The sequence below is a fragment of the Podarcis muralis genome, chromosome 12 (genome assembly GCF_964188315.1).
Source record: "Podarcis muralis chromosome 12, rPodMur119.hap1.1, whole genome shotgun sequence".
Lineage (NCBI taxonomy): Eukaryota > Metazoa > Chordata > Lepidosauria > Squamata > Lacertidae > Podarcis > Podarcis muralis.
In genome coordinates, this window is record NC_135666.1 from 32,049,414 (window position 1) to 32,075,464 (window position 26,051).

The 26,051-nt window shown below is 45.1% G+C and overlaps 1 long non-coding RNA gene across 1 annotated transcript; it reads left to right on the forward strand.

The window, feature by feature from the left end:
- Nucleotides 1-1,773: 1,773 nt before the first annotated feature.
- Nucleotides 1,774-24,060, forward strand: LOC144329317 (uncharacterized). The gene is made up of 2 exons (XR_013394804.1): nt 1,774-1,962; nt 22,596-24,060. It is a non-coding gene; the product is annotated as an uncharacterized LOC144329317 (long non-coding RNA).
- Nucleotides 24,061-26,051: the final 1,991 nt, after the last annotated feature.

The following is a 26,051-nucleotide window of genomic DNA, read 5'->3' on the forward strand; positions in this document are numbered from 1 at the left end:
AACCTGAAGCACCACTTTAGCTAATGGGGCCTCCTCCTGCTGCTGCGCTGCCTGTTCTCATCCTGAAGCAAAGTTCTTAACCTGAAGCACGATTTCTGGGTTAGCGGCGTCTGTAACTTGAAGCGTATGTAACCTGAAGCGTGTGTAACCCGAGGTACCACTGTACATCCATTTGTATGCTGTTTTCCTACGAAAAAATCACCTCAAAGCTGCTTACAACAAAGAAATCAAGACTACATTTCAGACAAACACTACCAAAGAAATTGTAATAACATAGCAAAACAATAATGTAGGAACAATTTCACAACATAGCAAAAAAATATCAAATCCAATAACATACCAAAAAACCACAAATCCAAATACCAATACTATGAATGTAACAAGTTTATTTAAAGAACATGCAGCATCCAATAACAAGGGAGCTTCACAGTTTCACTTTAGTCCTGGAAACCCCCCTTTCATGATATTGTTCATAGTCTCTCTCCTACAGCCGCTTCTTATAGGGCTTCCAAGGGCAAAGAGAGGGATAGCTGCAAAAAACCCTCATGATTTTCACACATCACACTAAAGAAATCTCTGAGCCTCTGTAGCACTCTGTGCATGTACACATGTGAATGCTGTCCCTGAGAGTTGGGAAGCTGAACAATGGCATTCTGAAATCACAGCTATGTTTTAGCTGGTTTGAGTTTTACATTTGAATTACAGATGTGAGAAATGCAACACACACACACACACACACACACACACACACACACAACAAACAAACAAACAAACAAACAAACAAACAAACACACAGACACCTTGGCATCCATTGCCACGCTGCAGAGTACCAGGCAGAAGCTGACATGTGATGTCCCTGAGGGCAAGCGCATGAGAGTGGTGCGCCTTCTTGGGGCCGAACCGATAACTCCCATGGGAAAGCATTCCTCTGCGCCATCTGGGAAGCACACTGCTGAGGAGGAGATGGCTGTGCGAGACTGTGGCAAATTCTAGACATGGGATCCTCATTATCATGTTTATTAAAGAGCTTTTACGGTGTAAACAAAAACAAACAATAAGGCATTTCTTATGCTCACAATGGGAATAGAAAACAGCAACTGGCATTGCTCAAAGACCCACAGCCACAAAAACGTTTTCCTCGGAACATAGGAACCTGACGTATGGCAGTGTGGTGTAGTGGCTAGAGTGCTGGACTAGGCCCCAGAAGACTAGGGTTCAAATCCCCACTTGGCCATGGCTTTCAGCCAGTTGTTGTCTCTTAGGCTGACCTGCCTCACAGGTTGTTATTAGGATAGGAGATGGGGTTAAGGGGCAGAACCTTGAGCTCCTTGGACGAAAGGTGGGATATGAACACCAATAAATATAAGAGCTAAATATTGTGTACGCTGGCTGGCAGCAGCTCTCCAGGGTTTCAGGCAGCAGCAATCTTCTGGAGATGTCAAGGACTGAACTTGATACCTTCTGTATACAAAGGAGAGGCTCTCTCCCTTTGCTTATGGCCCACCCTCCAAAGGATCTGTGCCAACAAGCTAGTTAACAGCTCATCCTTTGGACACTGCCATGGTGTTTGGGGGCAGCCCTTGGCATAAGAATTGTACAGAGTTAAATCTTGTGGGTTTCCCCTCCTCCTCCTCCTCCTCCTCCTGAGGATCAGCCTAGAATTAAAACCGCCCATCTGCAACAGTAGAGCAAACTATAAATAAAGAGGATCGGTTGGCTGGAAAATTTTAAGCTGATAAAAAAGTAAAGGCCACACTATTTTAAGCTCTTTTATCCAGTTAGCTGACTAAAAGCATTTTATAGCTAGGTCAGAGCAGCTCACTGGGATACAGGGCATTCATTAGCCTCCGTAGATCTGTGCGTTAAGACAGGGAAGCGGCAGGCAAGGAAAATAGCTTCAGTCAGCCAAGAACATCTGAAGAATTTTTAGCCAGAAGAGCCCTGAAGAGGGGCTCAGGGAGGGTAAGCTGTGCCCAGCCTTTAAGACATTTGTCTCTCTCTGTGTGTGTGCAGACGTATGCTGTTTTTAGACTAGCCCGTCCCTGTTCTAAATAAGACGATACATACTGTACTCCAGGACCAGACTTCTGGATGCGTTTTGCAAAAGGAATAGAACAATGCAATCTGGTACGGTTCTGTCTCAGTCTATTCTGTTTCATTTCTTGCTTTTTAAAAGGTTTTTCTGTGTGAGCATTTAAGTTTAAAACACTAAGGATGGTTGACTAAGACAGTGCACACAACCAGCTCCCCCTCTCTTCCTTTTGCTACTCTATGGTGTTTTTATTTGCCCACTTCCAGAAAGTGTGTGTGTGGTAACCTGGATAGATTGTAGAAACTTTGACGTCTGTGTGCTCCACCTCACCCAAATTCCAAGGAGGTATTTGCGATGGGCACATTAAATCGGGATCACAGCAAGAATGCATGTCCACCATATGCTTCGCATTCCATACAGGCAATCATTTCTCAGCCACAGGCACTTTCGCACATGGGGGAAATCCCTCCTGCAAAACGTAGTTTTGTGAATCGGCCCAGGCATCAACTGATATATAAACAGAACAGAATGATGCAAAAAGGTGAACAGAGTGAGCACTGAGGAAACCTAGCTTCAAATCCCCACTTGGTTCATCTTGGGCTTGGACTATTGCAATGTGCTCTACGTGGGGCTACCTTTGAAGGTGACCCGGAAACTACAACTAATCCAGAATGCGGCAGCTAGACTGGTGACTGGGAGTGGCCACCAAGACCACAACACTGAAAGACCTGGCTCCCAGTACGTTTCCAAGCACAATTCAAAATGTTGGTGCTGACCTTTAAAGGCCTAAACAGCCAGGGTCCAGTATACCTAAAGGAGCGTCTCCATACCCATTGTTCAGCCTGGACACTGAGGTCCAGCTCCAAGGGCCTTCTGGCAGTTCCCTCACTGTGAGAAGTGAGGTTATAGGGAACCAGGCAGAGGCCCTTCTCGGTAGTGGCGCCCGCCCTGTGAAACGCCCTCCCATCAGATGTCAAGGAAATAAACAACTACCTGACTTTTTGAAGGCAACCCTGTTTAGGGAAGTTTTTAATGTTTGATTTTTATTGTGTTTTTAATATTCTGTTGGGAACCGCGCAGAGTGGCTGGGGAAACCCAGCCAGATGGGAGGGGTATAATGTTGGCCTCTGGATGTTGTTGGACTACCACTCACATCATCCCTGACCACTGACCCTACTGGCTGGGGTTGACAGGTGTTGCCCAACAACACCTGGAGGTCCTCACCATGTGGGCCACCGCAGTACTTAATCTCACCCACCTTGCAGGATTGTTGTAATTCTAAAACGGGTGTGTTTGTAGGAGGAACCTCAATGAACTAGGACTGCATGGAGACCCCTGATCTGTAGACCCTAGATTGGCCCGATTCACCCAGTGTTGCCCGGGGGCCACCCACCCAACCCTGAAGCAATTTGAGGGTCGTGGGGCGAAGGGTTTTAAAAGAGTTTTCAAAACGTTATTTTAAAATAAAGTCAGGAGGGAATGTGTCCAGGAACAGATACTCCTACTCAGGGGTGCCAACTTGTATAAAATATTGGGGGGGGGGGGCAGGTAAGACCCGCCCCACAAAAATCACTCATACCATGCGGTGCATGGACAATGCCCATTAACTTTGGGGGGCCCTGGTCCCCTCTAATATTTTATTGGGGGGGCAAAGAACCCTTGACCTCTAGGAATTGGCTTTTATGCTCCTACTTAACACCTGTGTTGCTTCTGGGGGCAAGGAGGAGAGACCTGCCTAATCTTCTACTCTACAAAGATGTAGCTGCCTCATAGGTTTCTTCTTTTTGCAGTTTCTTAGCCTTCTTCTCAATCATGCCTCTCTTTCCTTCCTGCCTGCTGACAGCCCTGAATGGCTCTGATCTACTCAACCCAACCTGTAGTGATCTGGCACTTTCTCCAACCAGCTCAAATGAGGCCCAGATGCCAACAGAGTTGGCTTGCGATTTGGGCTTCAATAGAATCTGGTGCGTAGCCCTAGCATGAACACCACCTTAGAGAAAGCCATGATGAAAGTGCAAGAAGTAAGTTACCATGGCTAAAAACAAACCCAAATCAGAAAGCTATTGAAAAACAAAGCTGGTGATTTTCAAGAGGCTGTTATCATATGGGATGGTGTCATAAGACCATCTTACCAGGTGAACGTTTAAAACAAGTCAGCCTTGAGTTTATGCCTTTTCACATGAAAGCAATATATGAGTGCAATTCCTTCCCTAGATGATCAGGGGAAAATGGGCTGCTGAGCTTGACTTGTGGTTCCCTTGAAGTACTATTTACATACTTGAGCCTCAGAAATCAAGTCTGAGAAAACTCAGAGCCTCGGCATTAAACAGGCGGGTAAGTTGAGCTGCTAGGAATGTTCTGTTTGGAGCTTCTCTGTCAGGTTTTTCATGTCAGCAAGCCTGGCGGAAGAGACAGGCTGCAATTGTTCTCCAGCTCCTCTAAACATTAGGATATTCTGCCAAAGAGTTCACACGGTGCAATGCACCATTAAACAATGTGATATTGACGTAGGCAGGTGAATTTGGAAGGCGGCCATCATTTTCCCGGTGCCTTCAACCAGCACTAAGCTAAGGTGTGCTGAGGGAAGTGTAGTCATGGCAGCAACAGGTAAACGCAGAAACCTGAATAAACAGCCTGGCGTTCCAAGATCTAAAGCAAGATGAAACAAAACAGAAGCTTGCTTGATTGCACATTTACCTTGAAATGTTTGCATTTGATTCCCCACACGAGTGGTGACTACTGCCTGCCTGCCAACGTCAGCAAACAACCCCCACAGTGACTCAGACCTTAATCCTGGTCATTAATCCCATTTGCCACTTGCTCCCTATGTGTTCCACAAGTGATGATGAGTGCCTTGGGGCAGTCTAATGTAAACTGATTTTTTAAAAAATAACAACCATAATAAATTGCAGTGCCTGGAGAAGGTTAGATAATAACTCAAGTGACCCACATATGCTTTCCTTTAAGCGGGACTATAGCGGATGCTAGCCCAGGGTGATGCTTGCTTTGAATCAGAGGAAATTAAATCCTATGGGAGTGTGTGGGCACCTGTCTACATTTCCAAACCCACGCTAGGAAGACCTATAACTCAGTTCTACAGGCCAGAGTGCAAGGGCCCATAACTCAGGAGGAAAACATCGGCCTTGAATGCAGAATGTCTCAGGTATCTCCAAATAGGCCTGGGAGAGAAAGGCTATCAGATAGTTGATACCAACTAGATAATACTGAGCTAGACGGACCAATGGGACTGAATTAGAACATAAGAAGAGCCTGTGGGATCAGGCCAATGGCCATCTGGTCCAGCATGCTCCCTGTGTGAATCAGAATGGGGAGCCTATGTGAGCACAGCAGGCCCAATGGGGTGGGTGGGGGCCGTGACTCCACTTTCTCTCTCAGGTGCTTGAGGAGAAAATGCCTGAGAAAAACTAATGTTAGCATAGCCTATACACTTGGAAACTTTGGCGCCAAGTTTTACACACTATCCCTGTGCATTCTCTATCTTGCATTCTTTATCTCCAAACCTTTAAGGCTAATAATGCTAGTTTCTAGCCATACCCTCTAGCATTCTGCTGCTTTAAACCGGGACATGCGTCTTTCGCTGCCTCCTGTGTGAGCCAGCCCCAAACCCGTCTCCATTCTTGGCAGCAGCTCTCTCAGAGAGTGCTGCACCAGCTCCTCCTCCTCCTCTTCTCAATTGTCATTGTCCTCTTCTTCTTCATCTCCTCCTCCTCTGGTGGGGGTGGCGTGGGGTGGAGGAGGCGCAGTCTCTGGGCCTGGCAGGGGCAGCCTGGCCTGCACCACTAGCAGCTCTCCCTTCTTTTGTATGAAAGACGCGTGTATTTTGGAGTTGAGTTCTTGTGGGAACCAGCTGACATGTGCGGGAGCTCAGTACCGAAAACAGGACATCCAAATACCAGGATGGATTCTTTAATTCTGGTCAAATCAGGACGGTTATCTTGCCAGTTTGTGAACAATCAAGGCTATATCTGAGTGCCTTTCTAAGCAGATTGTATCTTGGATCTTTCTTATTTTCTTATTTTTTATTTTTTAAAACATTGGGCTCTGTGTCTGTGAAGACATGGTCCATGTTTACCAGCAAAACTGAAGCCGAGATGTCAGAGTATGTGTGGGAACATATTGGAGTGATAATAGTTACCCATCCTTGAGCTTCCTGCTGCTACTAAGAACACAAATATTCTGACTGCAAGATAGCCAGAACAAAAATATTATCACAGTTTTTCTAGAGCCACAAGCGCTGTGTGTGCTGATTTTATTGGCTGGAGTAGGCTGTGGCACTGTAATTTTTCTGCACATCAAAACTTTGTTATTTTTAAAGGTCACTATAGGTTTTTTTTGTCCTGCTTCAGGTGACTCGTAGTGATTGTGCCACATCCAGCATCCTTAAGGGGTATGGCTGACGTCTGGGAGGCAGGAGAGACACAGTTGCTAATTGCAGAATAATCAATGGGGCGCTGAATGCAATTATCGAAGATGCTGGGAGATTCTGCCGTTTCACGCTGCCGTCTTTTTTTGTACCTGTGACATCCCATGCTGCGCTTGTTCTGTTCATGATTGCCACTTTAGGGGAAAGAAAGTCGTTTAACAGAAGGGGAGGGAGCCTGCGGCGAGGAGAACGTTTTCTCAGATAATTAGATTATAATTATTAGCTCCGCTCTTTCATTGATATGCTTCGGGAGCATCAGCATGAATGTGCCCATCTATGGATACAAGGGAAGGGGGAAAGAAGCCATGGCAGCTACAGCAGGGATGGGGAACTGGTGGCCTCCAATGCCCACCAGCCCTTGCCAGCAGGGATGGTGAGAGTTGCAGTCTAGCAACACCTGGAGGACGGCAAGTTCTCCACCTTTCATCCACAGCTCTAAATTAGGTTGTCTAAAAGTCAGTTTTCCTTAGCCTAGTGCCCTTTGGACTACAATTCCTATTGATTCCAGCCTGCATGGCCAATGGTCATGGATGACGGAAGGTGGTTCTAGTCAAAATCAGCCGGAGGGAATCAGGTTGGAGAAGGCAGTGGGGATGCATTTGGACACCCCAGTCCTATGTTTGCAGTGCAGTCCATTGCCTGTGCTGATATAGCATTAGTATGACCTTAGGACCGGGTAGTTAGGGCATCAGTCATTGGAGCAGTTTAGTGCAGCACTGGCCTCATCCTGTGTCCTTTGTGTTTCTTATCCGATGCCAGGATTTCAGATTCAAGAAACGCAAACTTTGAAGTGCTCTGTTCCATTTTATATGCGCCCCTTTTATTTCAAGCATCTGGGATAGCTCAGTCGGTAGAGCATAAGACTCTTAATCTCAGGGTTGTGGGTTCGAGCCCCACGTTGGGCAAAATATTCCTGCATTGCAGGGGGTTTGACTAGGTGACCCTCATGGTCCTTTCCAACTCTACAATTCTATGATTCTATGAGTTTTAGACTTCTGTCTGGGCTCCTGTCCCAAACTGTCCCAGTGCCTTGATAATCTTTGCTGAACAAACAACCCATTAGACCAATTCAGCCCACAAGTTGTGGTGAAACAATTGTGCAACATTAATGCCAGAACACAGGGCCCATCCAGTGAAGCAGAATGTGGGTGATTCAGGAAAGACAAAGGGAAATAGTTATTCATGCATCAACATAGTTAAGCTATGAATCACAAGTTGTGACAATTACAGTGGTACCTCGGGTTAAGTACTTAATCTGTTCCGGAGGTCCATACTTAACCTGAAACTGTTCTTAACCTGAAGCACCACTGAAGCGCCGCCAGAGCCCGATTTCTGTTCTCATCCTGAAGCAAAGTTCTTAACCCAAGGTAATATTTCTAGGTTAGCGGAGTGTGTAACCTGAAGCGTATGTAACCTGAGGTACCACTGTATCAGGTTAGGTGATTTTAAAGGGGGATTAGATAAATCAGGGAGGATAAAGCTATAGCAATGATGGTTGTATATGAGCGGTATTCAGCTAACCGCAAGATTCAGCTTGTATATGTAATATCTGGAAGAATCCCGATCTTTTTCAGATCTGCTCAGCTTCATGCAGTTTCAGTTACTTATTTGGGTCCCAATCTGATTTGTTAAAACCAAAGTTCTATAATGGGGAATCTAAAATCAGCTGTGATTATGTTCTGTACTGTTTACATAAGTAGATGAAATTTGCAGGCAAACGAGCTCTTCCAGGGTGGATGAAGTCTACCAAGTTTCAGGCACATCCATCCAGGGGTTTTCAGGTAGGGAACCTTTAAAAATGTACTTCCTTTCCTTAAAAAAGAAAGAAGTCCCTTAACTTTTTTATTTTCTGTCAAAATTGGATGCAAATTGTAGAGAAAGCACTGCTTCTGAGGGGATGAAACCTGCTTTTTCTAGTGTTCTCAGTCACACGGCCAGTTTGTACATGCGGAAGATATATTAATATAATTAACTGAACACATGTGGGTTGAGGAAATGGCCCCACACTATTTGTTCAACCCAGATAGAGCAGAATTAGTGTCTTCCAGGAATGGGGCACAAACTGAGTATCTTCTTTCTATCTCTCTTCACAAGTGGTGGGATATGTATACTGACTTTTTATTTTTTTAAAAAAATATGTTTGCAAATCTTGCTCCCTAAAGATTTGTAGTTCTGGTCTAGCATTCTCTCTGTGAATCACCGTGTCCCATCTGCTTTTCATGTCTCAGCCCCTCTCTGCCAAAAGCCTTCTCAGGTGCAGTAAGATGATGGCAAGCAATTGCGACTTTGGGAACCACACAAAGATTCCAGGCTAGCTCTGCCTTGAAACTGTGGCAAATATGACTTCCTTTTTTTAAAAAAGCAAAACAAAGCACGCCAATAGAAGCTAAGAGATGGAGGGGAAAATAGAATACCAAAGCTCAAAGCAATATCTGCATTGTGCTTGTCACCAGCGCTCTGCAAAAGTGCTCTTCCACACCTGAATCAGGAACATCACCGCATAATGAAGTCCTGCTGAAAGGATCTGCTTCCTCATGTAATTTGAGCTGATCCCACATTGTCCTTTCACCTGTGAGTCATGGAAAAGAGCTCTCTGTGCTAAAACTGTTCAAGTGGTTTCCCCCGCCAATTCCTGGGTGATATAATGCCCCTTATTCTGCCCCTGGAAAGTATACCATCTCTTTGAATGCTTGGCTCCATTAGACTATCTGTAATTCCCCCACCTCCTTGGAGGCTGCACTCGGACAAAAGGAGCTGGCAGGAATTGCAACTAGCAGTGCAGAAGAGCCAGTTTGTTTTTAATTGCACGCCTTGTTCCTCAGATAACTTACGGCAACGTATATCACGTTATGGGAACAGAGGAAGCGACCTTATTCTGGGTCAGAACACTGGTCACTCCAGCTTGTCTACACTGACTGGATCAGGTGCACAAGTTTCCACCCCACATTGGGGGTGCTTGGTGCACATGTGTGACATCACGTGCGCCGCATGCATGATGGCACATGGCGCGATGCGACCCAACACAGTGTGCGCATGACGTCACACGGTGCGATTGGAACTGGTGGGGCCTGCTGCACTCTCCTGCAGCTGTGACAAGCCTCATCAGGCAACGCATTGGGTTGCCCAACCAGACACCCAGGGAATGTTCCTAGTATTACCTGGAGATGTCAGGCATACAAAGCAGATGTTCTCTCAGCTGCAGGTGCTCCCCATTTCAGCTAGGAAACGGTTCTCAACCTGTGGGTCCCCAGATGTTGTTGGACTACAACTCCCACCATCCCCTCAGCTCTGGCCTTGCTAGCTAGGGGTGATGGGAGTTGTAGTCCAACAACATCTGGGGACCCACAGGTTGAGAAAGGCTGACTAGGTTATCCCTTGTTATTCATTCAGCAATTTTTAAAACCGTATATTAGGTTGAGAGATAGTAGTTTGTCATCCAGGGATCTGTGTAGCTGGCTGCATCAAAACGGAGGATATTATACCCTGTCTGTGTGTCTTCTGTAGAAGCTGCTTGGAATTTGTACACATATTTGCTTTGTTTGGTCAAGTGTCTTGTGTTGTGGGACAGTGACCACACCTGCCTGCCTTCTTACTTACAACCAAATCAGAGGATGGCCTGCCTATCAGATTCCTTCTCCTTTAATCTCAGAGTTGCTCCTTGTAAGGAGGATGGGGACACCTGTCTCTGGCGCCACCTACTGTTGGTCTTCCTGTCTTCTGCCCTACCAAGTTCCAATGGGCACCAGTCACTACAGGCAATTTTGTCAACTTAAAAAACAACAACACAGCCTATTTCTTTAGGAAAAGACACCCTTATTCCAGACCATGCAAGTTTCCCTACTTTCCAGGGATGTCCCTGATTTAGAGAAGCCATCCCAGTTTCTTATTTGAACCCAGAATGTCCCACTTTTCCTTAGGATGCCTCTATTTTCATTGGAGAAATTTTGGAGGGTATGGAGTTATTCGACCCCTGAGTTGTCTGAAGGCAATTACATTTGCTAAAAGCCATGCAGGAGGGGGGAAAGACCTGCTGATGATACATGTTGACTCCCTGCTTTTATTGGCAAACTTGCCAAAACATTGAGCACACAAACAGTTTACTGAAAATCTTTTGATTTTCCAGACAGGAAAAGGCTGCACGGTACAGCCAGTTCTCTTGGGGGCCTCTCTTAGCTTCCCCTCTTGTTTTTCATTTAATTTTAGTTGTGGCTATCCAACACTTTTAATTCTATTAAACCAGAGACAAAAGAACCAAGCAATACAATTTGATAATTTCATGAAAGGAAAAAAGTTATGTAGGACCATAATTGTGCAGCTTCATAAAATGACGTTGGGAAAAGATGCAGAAATGTATTTGAGAAGGAGAAGGGGAGGAAGCAGGAGACAAGAATAATAAGCAGCAAAAGGCCTGTGTCAGGAATGGTGTACCCTTGATTGATCCTTCTGACATTCCTGGACTCATTCACACCATATATTTAAAATTCTGCAATACCATTTTAAACTGTCATGGCTTCCCCCACAGAATCCTGGGAGCTGTAGGTTGATAAAAGTGCTACGAGTTGTTAGGAGACTCCAGTTCTCCTCCCAGAGGTACACTTCCTTGAGTTCTCTGTGAAGTGGGACTGATTGTTAAACCACTCTGGGAAATTGTAGCTCTGGGAGAGGAATAGCAAATTAAACTTAAGGCTGGACACAGGGTGTTTCTTTCAGCCGGAACTCGCTGGAATTCAGTTCCAGCCCCTCTCAGGTGGGCGCCTTGCCATTCTCAGAGAACAAGGGAGGCATCCATGGTGAGTTGTGGCACCTCTTTTTCTAGTAAAATAGCGTCCCTGGACATGTGAGAAACTGAGAGAACCTGAAATTGACAGATTTGGCCATCCCTAATTGAGAGTAAGAGGAGATAAATGTGAGTAAATGTTGGCATTTTTATCCTGCTCTTCAGCTGATAAAGGCTCCCAAAGACGCTTATTTCAGGGAAAATACAGTCCCTGCCTTCAGGTCCACTGTTTAAGTGACATGATACAAAAGGGAGGAGGAACAAGACACTATGTTTTAGCTACAGAAATCCTGCCATGAACAGCAGGACTGGGAAAATCTGGAGAGGAAGCAAAATCCCACCTCAAACAGCAGTGTTAGATCAGTGTGGTGCAAATGGGGTTATCCCAGTTAATCCTCACAATAACTCCCGAAAGTCATTGTTCCACTGAAATCAGAGGAAGATACATATTTTTTACAGAATGTGTAAAACTTGGTTGTGCAGGCCTATTGATTTCTTTTGATCAATATCTATATGCATTTTACTGCAGCTGAATCAGAGATATTCAGAAGGAGCATGTCTTGAGCTCCTGGAAGAAGTACAGTACTTTGTTAATAAAGATGGCGCCTGAGACCACTCTGGAGAAAGGGAAGGGGAAATATTTTTCATTAACAGGTTGCTGTTCTACATTAACAGTCTTGCCAACCAGTTACATATTTAAAGGTCCTTTGTCTACCACTTGTTCTGGAGGAGAAGATGAAAGCATCACAGTGGCACACAAGATCTGAAACTGGTCATTCCCCCCCCCCCATTTTTTATTTTTTTTTTGCAATTCAGCCCATCTCTTTTATCTAGTGGAGGAGCTGTGAGCTTTCTGCTCTTTTGTGCTCCATGAAAAAGAGCCAGCAACTAACTCCCCGTGGGCATGCACAGATGGATTTAGTTCCTGCTCTCAGCAAACAAAAAGTACTGGGTGTGTAGGCATTAGAACAGAGGGTGCAATAGCCCCAAATGTTAGAGAATTCTCTTGTCTCCTTCTGCCCTTTGCAAAAATTTCCAAATTGCCTTCCAAAGATTAAGGTTTGTCATAGTCTTGAGAGTAAGAGAAAACAACAAACAGGAATCAACCTTGTGTGTACTCTGAGTTAACAAACAAACCAAACAGGATTCTGCACCTAGGTAACAAATTCCACCCAAAGCTGTGGCCTTGTAGATGCTGTTTAGCCCCACATGGCTGCTGTACCTGCAGTTGTGGGCAGTGTTTTCACCAGGCTTGGGACTGCACAAAGAGACCTTATACACAGAACATTTTGTACCAACAAAGAGAACATATTGATGGTTAAATGGAAGTTTGCTGCCACAGTCCTGTTCTGTTCTATGCACATTCCCTGCATGCACCTGAGACTGTGTATATATTTTAAAATTGCTTTTATACCCTGCCTTTTTCTCCAAGGAGCTCAAGGTGGCACATTTAATCCTTACCACAACCCTGTGAGATAGGCTGAGAGGCAGCGACCCAAGGTCACCCGGTGAGTTTCCTAAGGATTAGAACCCTGGTCTCCCAGGTCCCATTCCAACACTCTAACCACTACACTATGCTGGCTGATTTGTGCTTAGACAAAAAAACATGCAAATAGGCATGCAGTGTAAATGTGATGGAAAACCATTCACCAAAATTAATTGGTTGAAACAATGTATATTGCACTTCCTATTGTCTGCATGCCTTCATCCTAAAGTAGTACAGTGGTGCCTCGCAAGACGAAATTAATTCGTTCCGCGAGTTTTGTCGTCTTGCGATTTTTTTCGTCTTGCGAAGCACGGTGTTGGAAAAGTTTTGGAAAAGCTTCAAAAATCACCAAAGTCTTCAAAAACCTCAAAAAAGGCTACCACACCGCGTGCTATGAGTTGCTCCTCGAAGTCAAGTCGCAACTGTATTAACGGTGTTAAGAAAAAGGAAACAAACTTGCAAGACGTTTCCATCTTGCGAAGCAAGCCCATAGGGAAAATCGTCTTGTGAAGCAGCTCAAAAAACAAAAAACCCTTTTGTCTTGCGGGTTTTTTGTCTTGCGAGGTACCACTGTATAGCCTTCTGTGATTTTTCAATTCATTTGTCTAATTTATTTTCATTTTGCTAATCCTAGGAAAGGGGAAAGACTCAAAGTTCTTATATCAAGAACAGGAGAAGCCCAGGTCAGGGAACAGATAACATCATCTCCTCAACTGGCCCTCAAAAGCCTCTGTTGTTCTACATTCTGTAGCATTCATTGGTTGTACTGTTTTAAAATTGTAAATCACCTTGGGTGCCTTGGCTTACAATCCCTTTCTCCCTTAGGTTCCAGAAGTCATTTCCCATGTGCTTTCAACCATACCATTGTACACATTGGAATCTATCTTGGAATTTTAACCAAGATCGATAGAGATCTGCCTTTTCTAATGAAACCTGACCTGACATTTTCAGGAAGCTGAATTCTATGACCAACACAACATTCCTTGCCTCTTTTGTGCTTCCACAAGAACCACAGCCTAATACATATATCCAGTGGCGGACTTACATTTCCGGGGTCCCAGAGGCTCAAGTTTCATGAGTTTCATGCACTGATGGTAAATTCCATCCTGGGTAGATGGAGGCTGGTCCATTAATGCAAAGGGGACTCTGCCCCATCAGCCAAAGTCTGTCCTCAGCCAGCCCCCACCTGCTAACCTCCTTACTGACACCTATCCTAGGAGGTGGAACAGCCTCTCGGTTTCCTCCTCAGTCTCAGGATTGCTCTTGTGGAACTCAAGAAGTGGGAGGATAGGGGCAAAGCCAGAATTCATTGGAGTTTCCTGCCTTTGGCTCTGGCTCCACTTCCTTTCTGCCTTCCACCCTACCTGTTCCAGCTATTCATAGATGTTCATGCTATTTTTGTGTAAGTGCACATCAGAATGAGTGCATGTGCACAGAAGAACCCCAATAAAGTTGGCGTGACAATCATGCATTTTACCTGTGCAAATGTTCATTGTAAGCACATTTCATAGAGTTCCCGTATTTCAAAAAGTGAAAGTTTTTGTGGGGTCCCGTCCCCCCGAAGCTGTTGAGCTTCTTTTAGTTTTGCACAAAGTTGTTGAGCTCTTTGTCAGCAAAATCTAGACTTCCCACATGGATTGCCATATGTCCGGATTTTTCCGGACATCTCAGCATTTTCCACCCAGACGCTGCTTCCGACTGCCGTATTCCGGCTGTGTCCAGGAAATTCCAGATTTATGGCAACCCTAACATATCACTGTGTGAGTAGTTGATCCCTTGGTGACTACATGTAAAAAGTAGTCCTCCAAACTTTTGTAAAGGTGTCAGTGTGGAGTAGTGCAATTTCTCTACCCAGCACATGCTGCTGATCTTTAGCAGTTCAAGATGAGTTTCTCCAGGTCTGTTAACTACATCATCCTCTTTGTGCTGCCAAGTGGGATCCCGTCCAAAAGCTAACTTACACCAGCAGGCATAATTAAATGGACTGATCGCATGAGTAAATACACTGAACGCATGTACGCTGAACAGATGACAATTATTATTTATTAAATGTATATACTGCCCTTCATCAAGGAACCACAGGTTGCTTTACAACGTAAGACACAAAATACATAATACAATAACAGTAAAACTGGAGAAAGATAATCCCCACCTGTAGTGGTTTGGAGTTACTCGTGCGTAAACCGACCCCGTTTGGGTGCTTGGTTGCCTGGTTAAATCCTTCGGACTGCACAGCCCATCTCCGCTTGACTGCCTCAGTCACTGGCAGAATCTGTCTGTGGGCGTTTCTTAAACCTCTGCCAGCATAAAAGCTGTTTGACACCTAATCGTCTCCGCCTCTCATTGCACGGGAGTCTCCTGCGCAGGGTGGGCGTGGGTAGCGGAGTGCCTGGGCTCTCTTCACTGACTTCCAGGGAAGAATCCCGGAGCGCTTCCACCTCCTCTTCCCCTTGCTCTCCTGGACTCTTGGTGTCACGCGTATTTCCTTCCCCTTCCACCGAGCTGAGTCTCCCCCTTGTGCTAGGACCTTCACCTGCAGAGTCTGAGACCCTCTCCTTCTCCCGTGTCTCTGATGTCAGTTCCCTGACCACCACACCCCTGGTTTGAAATATCATAGATTGATTAATAGCTGAAGGCCTGGTTGAAGAGGAATGTTTTCATCTGGCACCTAAAGATATGTAACGAAGGCACCAGGAGAACCTCCCTGGGGAGACCATTCCACAACTGGGGAGCCACTGCAGAAAAGGCCCATTCTTGTGTTGCTGCCCTCCGGATGTTTCATGGAGGGGGCACATGAAGAAGGGCCTCAGGTGATGATCACAAGGTTGGTTCATATGGAGAGAGGCGGTCCTTGAGGTATTGTGATTCTGGGGCATAATAAGCTTTCTAGGTCAAAACCAGCACTTTGAATTGGGGCCAGAAACTCATAGGCAGCCACTGCAGTCAGGCCAGGATTGGTGTTATATATGCTTAAATCATCTTGTCCGGGTGAGCTACCTGGCCATTGAATTCTGCAGCAGCTGAAGTTTCTAAACCATCTTCAGAGGCAGCCCTATGTATAACACATTGCAGTAATCTAATCTAGAGGTTACCAGAGCATAGACAACAGAAGTTCGGCTATCCCTGTCTAGAAAGGGGTAAAGGTAAAGGTACCCCTGCCCGTATGGGCCAGTCTTGACAGACTCTAGGGTTGTGCACTCATCTCACTCTATAGGCCGGGAGCCAGCGCTGTCCGCAGACACTTCCGGGTCACATGGCCAGTGTGACAAGCTGCATCTGGCGAGCCAGCGCAGCACACGGAACGCCGTTTACCTTCCCGCTGGTAAGTGGTCCCTATTTATCTACTTGCACCCGGGGGTGCTTTCGAACTGCTAGGTTGGCAGGCGCTGGGACCGAACGATGGGAGCGCACCCTGCCGCGGGGATTCGAACCACCGACCATACAATCGGCAAGTCCTAGGCGCTGAGGTTTTACCCACAGCGCCACCCGCGTCCCTAGAAAGGGGTAGGGGTAGACTATTTAGTGTAGTTCCATCATTTGATTTTATGAGGATGTACGAACACTTGGAGACGATGGGCTGCATTTAGTGATTTTGTTGTGTGTGTGATGACATTGGCTTGGCTTTACCAGGGGAATATATTTTGCTTAACATGCCAAAGACTTTTCAGATGTCCAGAAGTGCATGAAATGAACACAGCAGTGAGGCAGCAGGCCTCAGTCCATATAGTACATTCACTGAATGCCTGGATATAGTTCCCACATGTACAGCTTAATGGGCAGGAACTGGTGCTGTCCCAGTACATTTTGGCACCTGAGGTGAACCACAGAATTGTGCTGCCTGTCCCCCTCTCACCAGGGAAGAAGGAGTGAGTGAAGATATACATCAGGAAGAAGGGGGAAATAAATATCTGTATCAGGAACAAGGTTGGGAGAAAATCAGAAGTGCTTTCCATTTGCCAAGAGCCCACAGTACAGGTGGCATCGCAGGGAGAGGGGCTGACCAATGAGGCAGCAGATCTGGCCTCTAAAGAGAGTGCCACCGCTGTCACTGCCACAGTAGCAGTGGCAGGGGGGTGCTGTATTCCCTGGAGGCTGGATTTGCTGCCCCTGTGCATCCTGTCACCCAAGGCGGCTCACCTTGCCTCATGGATAGGCCAGCTTTGACAGGCACTCTGTTTAGGCCAGGGGTGAGGAAGGTGTGTCCCTCCAGATGTTGCTGGACTCCAACTCCCATCAGCTCCCAGCCAGCACGGGCAATGGTTGCGGATGATGGGAATTGTAGTTCAACAACAACGGGAGCGCCACAACTTCACCAGCCCTGTATTAGGCAAAGAAATGTACCAGCCAGGTGAAAAGTTCACCTCCCCTCGTGTACATTTGCGATTCTCAGTTGTATGATGTGGCTTGGCAGTGGCTTACTGGGATTAGGAAAGATTTCCTTCACCCTCCCAGCTTCTCATTCGTATGACCTCACACCCAGGCAATTGTCTGGTTGTGGCAGTGTTGTGGTTGATTACAGGTCACATTGCACCATAATATTAATTATCCTTTAGGGATGCATGGGGATGCGGGACAGATCCTGCTCTAGGGAAAGAGTGTGACCTGAATGACCTTCCTGTATTTCTGTGATTATGTGGTTTTATGAGCATGTGCAATTAACTTGAGTCGCTCCTATAATTTCAATCCCATGAGATTAAACTGAATTTGAAGAAAATATGATCAGCAGTAGGGAAACATATCTCCCTTCCATGTGGGAGATCATACGCTTCATTCCTGCCTCTCCCTGCCCTCTCGTTCCCTCTTTTGCTGCTGTGACAATTTTCTGAACTTGCTAAAGACAAAGGAGAAAAACGTTTGCCAGGAGCATTTGAAGGATTTGGGTAATGAAAAGGTGAGCAACCCAAGCCAATTAGAATCTTTGCGTCTAAGCATTGGGTGGTATGCTTTGAAATTGCTGTCTTTCCTGCATTCAGGCTTAGCATGTTTCAAAAATAATTTGGCATTAGGAGGTAGTTCTTGGGTGGTGGGAAGGCAAAAGGGTAAGAATTGGAGTTCACATCCTTGGCACTGTTTGTTTGGTTATTGCACGACACTGCTTTCACTCTTTACTATAGAGCAACTGCAAAATTGCAGCCACCTCTAAAATGCCAAAAATGTCTGCCAGATTTTAAATGTCATATAATGCAAGGCATGAATCACAAGACCAAAAAAAAAAAATGTTTTGCCTTCAGAAACATTATCTAAGTGGAGGAAGATGGTTATGCCTTTAAAGTAAGAAAGTCTCAAAACATGCATGATTGTCTTGCAGAGACTTGGGGGTGGAAGCCGGCTGATGATGAATTACCGGTATCTTTAGTCCTAAAATGTGCAGACATTACATAGTTGTTGCACAAGCTCTAAATTAATGTCGCTGTTTCTCCAGGTTTGAATTCTGCTGTTTTAACTTCTCACTACGGCTTCTATGGTGCTAACTGAGCACTTCCTGCCTCTGTTGCTGTCTCCTGCCAGTCTTTGGCATGGCAGACCACTGCTCCATTGACTTAGCATTGTCTACACTGAGTCGCAGCAACTTTTAAGGGTTTCCAGATGAGGGACATTTCCAGCCCTACCGAGAGATACAAGGGATCGGGCGCCTGGGGTGGCGCGTGTGCCCTGTGCCCAGGGACGGGGCCAGCTGCCCGCGGGGCGGGGCGAGCCAGGGCAGGATGTTCTGTGGGGTCTCTGAGGAGCCTGCCTGCCTGCCTCCTCCCACTCAGTCACCCTACAGCTGAGGGGAGATGGCGGGCGACCGTTTGGGGGACCGTGGAGCCTGCGGGCGCCCAAGCCACCATGTCACTCCCAGGAGAGACGCATGGTTCAGGTGTGCTGGAGGCCCTGTGGTGAGTGCTGCCTGGCATTTTGCCACCCCCTCAGTGGTGGCACCTGGGGCGGACCGCCCCCACCACACACACCTTCCTCCTCCCCTGACCAGGGATTGATCCTGAGTAGGGGAGTTGTGGCCTGTTTGGCTCCATCCCAGTACTCCCCAGTGCTCCCTTGCTGCTACCTCACCCCTGGTGCCTCTCTTACCTGTGTTGTGCGGCAGTGGCGGCAACTGCAAAGCACTGGCATTGGCATCCATGAAGTGCTAGCAGTGGCAGCGGTTCTGGTGATAACTCACAAGATTTTGTCAGATTTCACTGAAATCTCACTGGTGTTGCTGGAAATGGCAGGGGGCAGGCAGCACAGGTGATGTAGGTGACACCTCTTGGGCTTCTACTGCTGAATGGGGGTACCTCACCCTGCATCATCAATGGGCCGGGCCTGATCCTGAGACCTTCTGCATGCAAAGCAGCTGCTCTACCAGTGAGCCCTTCCAATTGATTATGCAAATTCTGATCAATGCTAATTTTTCACTCATTCTTTTCTCCAGCTTTGTGAAGTATAACTGAAAGTTAAGGTTGTTAATCAAAAAGTGTGAGAAAAGCTGTCGTCTGTGAGATGAATTTTCTTGAAAGCTCTGAGGTGGGTACTTTCATGGAATCATTGCAGAGATGAAAGGGACCATAAGGGTCATCTAGTCCAACCCCCTGCAATGTGAGAATCTTTTGCCCAACTTGGAGTTCAAACTCACAACCCTGAGATTAAGCGCCTCATGCTCTACTGACTGAGCTATAAGAAGCTATTTGACAGTGCTGGAGGGAGAAGTCATTTGTTATTGTTCCCCATCTCTGTTTCTTTCTTCTTTTTGGAGATCTATGTTAAAAGAAAAGCTACTTAATCTTTCATTAATATTCCTGACTTTATCTAATTAATTTTTAATGTTAATAGTAATTAGAAGGGATTGAAAGTCTTGAAGGTGAAACATTAATGGGAGTCTGCCCAGTGGAGTTATATTTAATTGCGATTTTTTTTTTAACATATACATATCAGAAAGGGTTCATTAGCTGGACTCTTTTCTTCCCCCTTATCCCATGTGCTGCCATCCTAGCAACCTCATTAATTCTGACTTTACTGAATATAGATTTGTTGTGATGGGCTCGTTTTTATGTACGGTTTCTCTCGCCTAGCCACAGATGCATGTCTTGGCTAAGTGATAAGGCACCCTGCTATACTGGCAGGTTGAAACCAGAGTGGCTTTAAGCACAGTTCAAAACATGGGAAAGGGGTGGTTGTGGCACCACATTGCCAGATTGCACTTTAGAACACCATCGCAGCATTAATCATATTGCCATCTGTGTGTGCAGATCTCTAGAATCAGGCTCTGAAAACTAGTGCCAGGGTCATTTGGTGCCTGCTTAATTCAAACTTATATACACTCTAAGCTAGGGATGGGCAAATCTGTCCATTTTGGTTTTCCGGTTTTCCAATTTTAAGTTAGAGTTCTCTACATTTCTCCATAGGTTTGTGATTCTTTATTTTTTTTTAAGTTCTCGTGTAAACTCACCAGCATTTTAGTGCAAATTTCTCCCGATACACATTTGTATGCAATTTTGCTAAATGCATATTTTTTGCGGAGCAATTTCCCTTATACAGCAGAGGTAAGCCAGTGTGGTACCCTACAGATTCTTCTTCCTATCAGCCCCAGCCAACATGGCCAAAAATCTAAGATGATGGGATTTGTATTCCAACAATATTTGGAAGGCACCACAAGAAGTGTATTTTTCTAAAAACAAAAATTAAAGAAGTTCTGCTTGGGTGATCAGTGTTATATAGTGCTATACGCCACCCTAATCTTCAAACGCTGCAAGACTCCAGGGGTCCCAGGGTTTGTGTTTCCTTTTGGGAATGAGGCACATCAGAGACCGTGGTGTCTTTATGATGAAGGGGTTCACAGCATTAACTCCTCAAAAGGGTATTGTTTCTCCCATAGCCACAGTCTCGGACTCAAGCAGAAATTAGTAAAAAGGTAAAGGGTCCCCTGAGCATTAGGTCCAGTCGTAGCCAACTCTGGGGTTGTGGCGCTCATCTTGCTTTATTGGCCGAGGGAGCCGGCGTACAGCTTCCGGGTCATGTGGCCAGCATGACTAAGCCGCTTCTGGTGAACCAGAGCAGTGCACGGAAACGCCGTTTACCTTCCTGCTGGAGCAGTACCTATTGATCTATTTGAACTTTGACGTGCTTTCGAACTGCTAGGTTGGCAGGAGCAGGGACCGAGCAACGGGAGCTCACCCCGTCACGAGGATTCGAACTGCCGACCTTCTGATCGGCAAGTCCTAGGCTCTGTGGTTTAACCGACAGCGCCACCCATGTCCCTTCAAGCAGAAATTAGCCATGGCTTTTTTCTCTGCCTTTCCAGACTTCAGCTTCTTCCTTTAGCTCACATCACAGCCAATTCTGCCCTTAAAAACATAGGTTTTGTCCTTCTAACCATTAGAGAGCTGGAGGAGGGCCCCCAACTATTTGACCTCTGGCACAGAGCCCTCTTTCTTCCGGTCTCTTAATGGCCCCTTGCTAGGATTATAGGGATTAGAGGTTTGGCACCCACAAACGCATCACAATAGGAAAAGTTCGTTGACGTTTGCTGTTTTATTAGCTAAGAAAGAGAAAGCAGTCACTCATTAATTGCTTATCCCACTTTGACATTTGCTTTAAATGTGAATGAAATCTTTACCTAAGGTTCACCTAGGTACACACATATTTCATTCATCCATTTCTGAACTCCTGGAAGCTGGCTGAGTCTTAAAATAACAACCTACAAGAGCCTCCCCCCAAGTTGGCTCTCTGTGAATGTTGTTGCACACCAATTCCCATGGTCCCTTGGCACCGGCCATATTACCAGGGGCTTATGGGAGTTGTAGTCCACAGTATTTGGAGGACACAAGATGGGGATGGCTGACATAAAGCATCACCTCTTTCTCTCTCCCCAGAAGTTGTTGTATCAGTAGAAATATACATGGCAATAACAGCAGCAAGAAATTTATAAAACAATGCCAATAAAAGCAATGCAATCAAAAACAGCAGTCGATCGAATTCGTCTAAAAACAGCAGCATAATTACATGCTAAAAGCGTGCTGAGATTTAAAAAAAAATGATTTCAATTTCTCTCCGAAAGACAAGAGAAAGACTGTGGAATCTCACCAGAGACTGGGAGCTGCAGTATTGATGTGAAGGGGCATTGCAGAACAAAAGGGGATGTGGTGATGAGCTTCTGTCTTTGTTTCCTCTGCCCAGACATTAGTTTGGACATTTGAGGTGGGGAAACCTAACTTCATTGGCTTTCCTGCATCCTTGAACCTTGCACAGCCACAATTCCATGATCTGGAGTATTCTTCACTCATTGGATATCCTGCCTCAGACAATTGTGCTGATGCATGGGTGATGGGAGGGTGTCTGTGTGGGAAAGCCACATGTCAGAGGTGGGTGCAGAGCCACGGCCCCACAGCCCCTTTAATCACACAATGCCCCTTCACACAAGTAACTTGTCAAGGGGGCTATGCATATGAATGCATTTGTCATTATATCGGTGGAGAATAATGGGTAGAAGAGATTAATGACCAAGCTATTTTTCAGCTGAAGGATACCGATAATATCATAAACTTCCAGAGGAAATCTTGTGCAGGTTGAGATACCATCAGATTATCCTGTGATTGAATTACAGCTTTAGTAATCAATCATTTGCTTCCCTTCCCTTCCTCCTCCCCCCCCTCTCTTTTTAGGAAAACACCGTGATTTCCTTTATCTTAGTGTGTGGAAACCCACTTCTTACTGGAGACCTTTTTTTAAACAAGAAGCCATTATTTTATTTTATTTTTATTTTTGCCCCGTAGTTGTATATTATATAGTGATGACACTAATGAAGAAATATCACTTCATTATGTTTTAAGGAATGCTTGGCTTAGTGCATTTGATGAGCATTTCCTTTCCCTTTCCATAGATCTAGGTTGGCTGAGACTTTCTTCTGCCCTCGAACGAAAACCACACCATTTCAATCCAAAACATTTACTTTTCTGTCCTCTAAGACTAATATTGGTGTCTGCTTGTAAGAGGGCCGAAAGATCATGATTCTCCTACTGGATTTTCCTCTCCTTGCTTTATTGACTTATGCCTACTTCACATGTTATTATATTACTTACAATTGTCATAGTCAAGTATGAAGGGAGCACATATGGAATAACAAATGGATTCTGGGTCTTTCCAGTTCTCAGAGAAGGCCATGAAGTGGCAGGAGGAAATATATCAAGGACGGGTTTCCTGGGAAGGGCTAGCCCACATTTCTGCTGTAAAATGGCTGCTTATCCATCATTCCTGCACACTAAAGCAAACCAAAGAAAATACATTGTATGGGTCAGTCCTACATTAGTTATGAACCCAAGGAAGATGAAAGTCTGATGGAAGAATGAAATGATTGTCACCAAGCTCTGAGAAGTCCTGTGGATTTATCTTGGTTGTGAGAGGGCCAGAGAACAAATTATCCAATCAGTCGCAAAGTTTTGATTCTTTCCATCTTTTCATGGACAGCCTATACTGATCAGACTCCTTTGGAAGGCAGAGGAATGGGAACTTGTGGCATCTTTCTAATAATCCATTTCATTAGCAAAACATCACAGTGGCCTGACAGCATGATGTATATACACAAGATGTGCTAATTCAGCAGTAGTGCTCCCTCATCGATACATTAAGCCTAGGCAACTGGGTCTTGCATCTTCCAAGGAAGTTTCATGCACTCTAGTGGCTAACCTCCCCAAAAGGCAAAGATTCTGATGCAACTGATTATCCATTAATCACCACTTATCTAGGACCACATTGACTGGAAAGAAAAACGATTGCTCGGCCTTGCATTAGGGAACAGCGTGGGTTCACCCCAGACACATAGGAAGTTGCCTTACACTCAGAAAGACCATCACTCCATTTGGTCTCCACTGGCTGGCAGCAGCTCTCCAGGGTTTCAGTCAGGTCCTAGCCCCTGTCTTACTTGGAGATGTTGGAAACAGAATGTGGACCTTTTCACATGCAAAACGTATGCTCAGCTATGACCCTTCAAAATAAACTGACTCTTCCCATTCAGTTCACACACTGCTAATTAGCTCTTTGGCCATGTTTCTCTCTGTGTGAAAAATACATGATATTCTTAAAATATTCCAAAGAAGAAAAACAAAACAAAAACACAATGTCGCCAAACCTGATAAAAATGTTCTCTCTCTCGCTTTTGCCTTCACAAATCACTACTTCTGCAATTATCATTACTTATATTTGTTCTAAAGAGGTGCAGAACTCATTATGTATCTGTAGTAACTTATAATTTTATCTTATTTTGGCTCTGAACACCTATGCCTGAGGTTGAACTTCCGTTTGAAAGCTTGCATGGATTTTTTAAATAAAATGACTAGTTCCCATAAAAATTATTGACTCACTTGTAATATGTTTAAAAAATAATAATCTGTGAGGCACTAGCTGAAACCCTAATGCCACTTAAAATTGATAATTGCAGAGTGTTTCAAGAGGTTGTAGGCAGATGAAAGGCAATATGCAAGAACATCTCTATTAAGGTCCAGGATGCAACAACATTGCTGAGGCTGAGGAGATCTGATTCTGGCCATCACCTTGATGAGAGACTGCCTGGGGCCTCTTTGAAAATCCCTTTGAATTACATAACATGGGAGTGGTGAATATGGGTCATGTTACCTTCTGGGTAATCTTCTGGGTTCCACACGCCGGTGGTAGGCAGGGCAACAAATGAAAATGAAAATGTTACCTTTGTACAGTAGGCTAGTTTCTGTACTCACACATCCATCTCCCTATCTTCTATCCATGCAAGCAAGAGACACAATCAGAGTGCAGGGACACATTCCAGTCAGTCAAAAATGCTTGGGGTGTGAAGCAGGGCCGGTAAGAAGTGTGGCCTAGCAGGAGGGTGTGTGGCCTGGAGAGGGGTCCAGGGACCAGGTGAGGACTGGTGGGCTGCATTGGACCCCTTGATATAATAAAAGAAAGGCTAGGTGTACATTCAATAAGAAAGAATGCACACTAACATTAAAACAACAGCTGCCTGTTTGCAATTTCAGCATACCCTCCAACATGCCACAGAGGAAAATTGGGGATGCATGGACCCCCCAAAAGTGTGCCTCTTTCGAGGCTGCGCTGTCACGGGAGCCAAAACAGGACATTCCGGGATCCAATCAGAAGCTGGGATGGCTTCTGTAATTCTAGGATGTCCCGTTCAAATTGGGATGGTTGTGGGTTATGTTTCAGGTACTCATTTTAGCATCCCCACCCCAAAAACAATGAACTAAAGGCATTGAGGGAATATTTAACCCTATTGTATACAGTGGTACCTCGGGTTAAGTACTTAATTCGTTCCGGAGGTCCGTACTTAACCTGAAACTGTTCTTAACCTGAAGCACCGCTTTAGCTAATGGGGCCTCCTGCTGCTGCCGCGCCGCCGGAGCATGATTTTTGTTCTCATCCTGTAGCAAAGTTCTTAACCCAGAGCACTTTTTAGCGGAGTCTGTAACCTGAAGCGTATGTAACCTGAAGCGTATGTAACCCGAGGTACCACTGTATAGTTTTTAATGGGCATTCATTTTAGTTTTGTTTTCAGTAATGTTTGAAAGCAGGCTTCAGGAGGGTTGGGTAACATGAAGTTTCAGTGGTGACCGTCTTGAATCAAGAGGGACATGATGGTCAGAAATGGAATATCAAATTCATTAACACTGTTCTAATTAACTTCAATATATTTTTTGAAAGTACAAATGCAGAATTCCTCCCAGGCATACAAATTCTTGATTGTTAGGCTGACCAAATATCCTCTGTCTTCCTTGGGAAGCAGAGCTAATAATTCCAGTGGCTGGGGTATAGTATTTTGATAGTGAGATGTGAAACAATAAAAATGTAATAACTTGTGACACCTGCTGGCTGGGAGCAAATACATCCTAAGGGATTTCTGCTGCATTGAATTTTCCATTACAGTGCAACGACTGCCCCTCCTCAATACCAAGTTCCACCATGACAAAGAAAAACAGCAGTTCTTCCACTATGTATGACAGGAACGTGTGGTCATTGTCATATAAATCCCACAAGTCAAAATTACATGCATACATCATTTTCTTTGTATGCCACCCTTCCATAGTTAAACCATGCTCAAGGCGGCTTACAACATGAAATAAGATCACATAATCACAAATGTAGCAAAAGTAGTCATGAACAATAAATAAAACACATTGAAAAGCACACAACCAAATTAAACAATTTCCACATAAATCATAAGAAGATCTAAAAATAAATATAGAAAAAAAAATCAATAGCAGCAGCAACCCCCCGCCCCCAAGCTCCAACCCAATAGTCTTTTCAGCAGCTTCAGATTTTGTAGCTGGAGTCAGTCAGGGTCCCACCT